The following is a 5,855-nucleotide window of genomic DNA, read 5'->3' on the forward strand; positions in this document are numbered from 1 at the left end:
GGGAGGAATATGTGTATGTATAAATGAATCACTATGCTGTACACCAGAAATTAACACAGCATTGTAAATCAACTATACTTCAATAAAACAAACAAACAAAACCCCCAAATAAACAAACAAGTCACGTAGTTCCCACCACTAGAAAAAATGATAACTATGTGACTCGGCACAATGCTACAGCGAAAATGCTACTCAGTATAAATGTATCACGTCAATATATTGTACATCATAAAATTATAAAATGTTATATGTCAATTATACTTCAATTTAAAAAATAAAATTTAATTCTAAAAAAAGTCATGTTATTTCTACCCTGTCCCAAGGCACGGCTATAACAGATCAAAGGACCTGGAGATTGGTGACTATTTCAGGCTTGAGTTTGTCTGCAGAACTTAGCGTGGTGCTGGGCACAGAGAGAGCGTCTGTATTAGTGCTTGCACAGTTCAGTTATTGATGGGTTATTAATCAATGATGTCATGTCATTCGGTAAGAAAAGGTAAGACTGAAACAAAGTTTGGATGTCACCCTAAACCAATAAAAAGCTTCTATTTTTCTCACACATTGAAAAAAATTAAGCTCTCTCCCTCAGTTGCAAAAGGAAGGAAGAGAGAGGAGGGTGTAGCTCAAGCGGTAAAGCGCATGCCTAGCATGCACAAGGCCCTGGGTTCTACCCCAGTACCTCCATTTAAAAATAAAATAAAATGAGTTAAAAAATTAAGAAATAAAATTAGGCTAGCTTAAACTTAAAAAAAAGAAAAAAAAGGAGGAAAAAGAGTGGGGAGGATGGGAGCCTCTGAACAAAGCTCCCGGCATGTCTGTTTTGGAATCCTTATAGGAGACACTCCATTGTCCGTGTTTCCTCCTGGTAGAAGTCTCATCCCGAATGTCACTGTGGAAGGTCCCTGACTTGTAATATGACAATAGAAGTGTTGGGAAATAAACAGTACAAGCTTCCAGGAAGGTTTATTCCTCTTCCCACACAACTTCCTTTTTGTATACAACATAAGGGGGATGTAAGGGGAAGCGTCATTTTTAAGAAATAAAGTTAAATAGCTATAAAAGCCTAGGTATGAGGAAAACAAAAACCAAACAAACCAAAAAAACCCAACCAAATAACAACAGCAAACACCCCCCCAGACGCCCCAAAACCATTGACTTAAAAGTGGAAACAACAGACATGGACCAAAATGGTTGTAAAAATAAATTTCACCATTTAAAAATTCAGAGTGGTTTTCAGGATTATATTTTTGAATATTTCTCTTGAAAAAAAGGTCAGTGGACTTTAAAAGCCTATAAAATGCATTTTAATAAGTCTCTGTGGGACCGTGCACTTTATTGTGAGACACGTTTGCCAATCATGCATAATACATAATGCAAACATAAATAATTTATGACTCACACAAATAGGGAGAATTGTGTAATGCCAAGCCACAGGCAGAAGAACAGCCTGGCCAGTCCACTGCTTCTTCCATCTTCATTCTGGAAATTAAAATATGAAAAGTGCCAGCTACCACCCACCCGCCTCTCCATCCCAGCTGCCAGCCCCATCGTCCACCGAAACCAACCCCTGGAAAGTGTTTAGCCACATTTGATGATAAGCTGCCTTCTAGGGCTGGGCTCTGGGTTTGGGGAAGCAGGCAAAATAATTTCAGTTTTCTCATCTTTAAAATGGAAAACAACAATACGTTCCTCAAAGGGTTTTTGTGATAGTTAAGTGAATCAAAACTATGAAATGACCAGGCAAGGTGGCGCGTGCTTGCTGAGGGCTTAACAAAACTGTTTTTCCCTGTGCACCACTCATCGTCCCAATCTCATGACATTTGTGCAGCTTCTTCACTTCATTAGGTATCAGGACTGCAGAATTAGGTTAATCATAATCCATGGTCCATATACGGCTCAATTTTAGCCACTTAGCTACGTATTTAATCAGCTCATTTTTAATAATACAATAAGCACCCACAAACCCTTCATCTGAAATGAGAGTTAGGGCCTTGACAGTAACCAGCCTCTTAGCAGATGACCACTCCCCGCTCCAACAAGCCCATGCCCTACCTCCCCAGACCCCCGGAAGCTTCGCCCTGCATCCTATGCACATCATTCCTTGTTTTCCTTTCCGTGTAATTTTATTGAATCTCTAAGTAGGCCTAAAGTATTCTAAAAAAATTTTTTTTATCTGTTTTTAAGTATAACAGGGTATAATGCTGTTTGTAAGATTTTGGGATTTATTTTTTTTTCTCAATAGTATACAGCCAAGGTATATCCATACAGTTGAATACTGGGTAGTCCATAGGTTTGGTTGCTCTGTAATAGTCCATCACCTGTTAATTCACGTTTGGGTTATTGCCAAGTTTTTGCTTTTATGACTTTGCTGCTATGAACATTCTTTACATGTCAACAGCTGCAAGTGTGCAAGAATTTCTCTTGGGTAATTCTGGGAGGAGAACTGCTGGGTCGTCTCCAGCATAGAAGGCAGTACAAAAATGTTTTCCAAAGTAGTCATACCAATTTACATTCCCACCAGCAGCACAGAAGAGATTGGTTTGCATTGTGGTTCCCTGGGGCTACATGAGCATTCTGTATTCCAGACTCTTCCACAAGCCACTCGAGGTTAACCTGAGACAAGGTGGTCAGAGAGCTCAAGAGTAGGGGCTTTATGTTTGACTTCTACTTTCTTTCTTAGGATCCATGTAATCTTGAACAAATTCATCCATTCAACAACTATTCACTGAGCATTTACTATGTGCTAAGGACACAGAAATAAACACGATAAAGTCCCTGCTCCAAAGGATCCTACCTGCAAGTAGGAAGGGACAGACAGTAAATAAGCAACTGTAAACTCCATACAATGATAGGTGCTGTGAAGAAGCAAAAACAGGGTGATGTGCTGAGGGTGGGGCACTCCATTAGCAAAATAAGGTGACGTCAGAGCTAAGATCTGAATGAGCAGAGGAGGCAGCCAAATGAAGATGTGCGGGGGGCATTTTTAGGCAGAGGGCAAAGCAAATGCTAACCCTCCAGGGTGAAAACACTCAAAGGAACATAAAGAAGACCAGCAGAGCTGCTGCACAGTGAGTGAGGGGAGGGCAGAGACGGGCAGTGGGTGTCCGAGCCCGTGGCTAAATTTTCAGAAACACCAGGAGCCAGTGCTATTTGGCCTTCTACACTAGTGGTCCTTAGAGCAATTAATCTTGAGACTGGATGAGCTTCAAGGTTCAAGAGAAGCTTATTCAACCTTATGATCTGGGTTAATGGGAGGAGACAGATTATGGGGATGGGCAGGAAAAGAGTAAGTAAATCACTTTCCCCATCCCTTTGGAAAAGGTCACTGTCCTCAATTTATGCTGTTCCCTCTGCATGGACCCCTTCGTCCCACTGACCTTCTCTAAGGGGCCTTGCCTGACCTCACCTGCCTTCCCCGCCCTCACGGCAAGGATGAAGTCTGTAACCCACCTTGTCTCTGTGCCCCCTTTACAGAGCACTAAGCACAGCGAAAGCTATTTCATATACTTAACGCTTATCTGCAGTGGAGAATGTGAGCTCCAGAAGGCTCCACGGGCCTCACCCAGAGATACACCCTCAGTAGGTGCTTGATAAATGCTGTTGAGTTGACTTGAATTGCATCCCAGCTGAGATGAGAGATGCCTTGATAGCACATGTGCAATTGTGTCTCCTCACTTTCCCGATTTTGAGACTGAGGCTAAAAAACTCTCTCTCAGGCCCCCTGGCTGGCCTGACTCAGAGCCCTGGTCAGAACCTTCCTCCCCGTCCTTCATTTCCTTGGTCGTGAGACAGATTTTCGTGCCTAGTTCATGTCTCCGGTTCATGGTGCTGTGAGCAACCCCAGAACAAGTCTCCTTAAGGCCTTCCTTATTGAAAGACCTGTCTAAGGGCCACGCACCAGACGAGGGGCAGACTGGAGGCTGTAGGGGTTGTAGAGGGAAAGTGACCCTCCTCGAATGGATGGCTTGAATCAGGAAGAGAGGAGATCGGTACGCACATCTCCAATGTTCAGAGGAAGGGCGGTTTGGAAACATGCGTCTTTAAATGACAAGTGAGTCTGTTCTTTCAGGCCCTGACTTGTACATTAGTCATTGCCACCCCACCAGGCTGTGTGTGGGTGCTCCTGGGGCTGAGTGTCCAGTGTGACCGTGGACGGAACCTCCAGGCCACTCCTAGACGTTTCCTCATGGCCTGTTCTCTGCTCACCAGTTAGATGCTCCCGTCAAGAGAAGCCGAGAAGTGAAGAAATGCGAGTACCAGCCGGCTCCTTAGTTAGAGACTTTGATGAAAGACTTGGGGACCGGGACTGCTCTTGAATTTCGATCATCTGTGCTGCTTCCACTCACCTAAGACGTCACCCTCTTGCCCCTATTTAGTAACAGTGTTCACACAGCTCTTTACAATTTGCAAACACTTTCAGGCATGATACCTGGTTTAATTATTATCCCCCCACCCCACAAAAAAAGGAAAGACAATATAAGGAAGTGACATTAAATACCTTTTTCTTAGGGCCAAAAAAAAAAAAGACTGAGGCTCAGAAAAATCATGCAACATACCCATGATAATACAGTGATGCAGGAGAGCAAATGAGTGTGTGAGAGCCATCCTAGTAATGTTCTCTCTTTCTTGGGCTGGGTCCAAAAATGTCTTATGACTTGGTACTCTTAAAGGTAGGGCAGGTTCCTTACAACGGTGTAAACAAATCTCTCAGGGGAAGCCAAGTGAAGGCTCGGATCACCCCTCAGCCTCGGAAGGGGGTCCAAGACAGAGACCCTCCCAGGAAGATTTAACCATCCTCTGGATTCACGCCAAGTCACTGTCATAATGTCTCAGTAACCCCAGGCCTGGTTAGCAGTGGTCTAGAAATTTATTGATCTAAAATTGCATTTTGAAATTGCAGTTGAAAGCACACCCAGCACATGTAGATTTTGATTTTGAAGGACTGTTTCCTGCTAAAAGGAACCAGGGCTCCCGGGAGAGTTGCTGATTCCAGGTCAGAGGCGGGCGGGGAAGGCACGAGGTTGGCCTGGAACATCTGATGTCACAAAGTGTGGAATTGCCTCAAGATTAATAGGATTATATGAAAAGGATACAGGAGCCAGCTTGAAGCAGCTCCCATAGCCAAATCCAATTTGAACATCCCCCTCCTCTGCTCCCAAACGATGATATTGGATTATAGCAGGCTAAACAAGCAAATAAAACCCATAAATCTGTAGCGATACTTTAAAAGATAAAGAGAGGGGGGCAAAGCGGGGGGAGAGAAAAGGGAAAATGTTCTTTACAAAACAATGCCAATAAATAAGCGTAGAAACAATGACAGAATTAGAAAAATCACCATTTTGCAACCCTCAGTATAATAATGGCGGATTCTGTTAAGAATCATTAGTAGATGTTAAAGCCAGTGGGTAAAGAGGTTGCTGGGGAGTAGGATATCCAGTGTTTCAAATTATTTTATAATAATTTATAACCCACAAATAAATAACCCACAGCTTATTTATTAATTACAGAGGGAAAAGGGAGAGACATCGTGGACTCTACCTTTACCAAGAACTTGACCTTGGCGTTGTCAATCATGGGGTGACTCTGAATTGCGACCCTTGAGTTGCAGTGGGTGGTACACATCACAGCCTATGTGATGTTCTTGTCAGAAATGTCACCTGACTCTAAGCCCGAGGAAACCATTATTTATTCAGAATGTGGGATATTCTACGGGACAAGTAGCCTAGGCTCATTAAAGTCCACGGCGCCACGGAGATCAGAATGTGATGGTGGAATGCTCTACCCTGGGGAAAAGTAGAGACAGAACAGCCACATACAATGCTTAGACCTTGAGTGGATTCTGGGTCCAAAAAACC

At 43.3% G+C, this 5,855-nt stretch overlaps 1 long non-coding RNA gene across 1 annotated transcript; it reads right to left on the reverse strand.

Moving 5' to 3' along the window:
* Positions 1–1,316: 1,316 nt before the first annotated feature.
* LOC140691112 (uncharacterized) lies at positions 1,317–5,635 on the reverse strand. The gene is made up of 2 exons (XR_012066586.1): positions 5,539–5,635; positions 1,317–1,479 (listed from the first exon to the last, which is right to left on the reverse strand). It is a non-coding gene; the product is annotated as an uncharacterized lncRNA (long non-coding RNA).
* Positions 5,636–5,855: the final 220 nt, after the last annotated feature.

Source organism: Vicugna pacos, chromosome 33 (genome assembly GCF_048564905.1).
Source record: "Vicugna pacos chromosome 33, VicPac4, whole genome shotgun sequence".
Lineage (NCBI taxonomy): Eukaryota > Metazoa > Chordata > Mammalia > Artiodactyla > Camelidae > Vicugna > Vicugna pacos.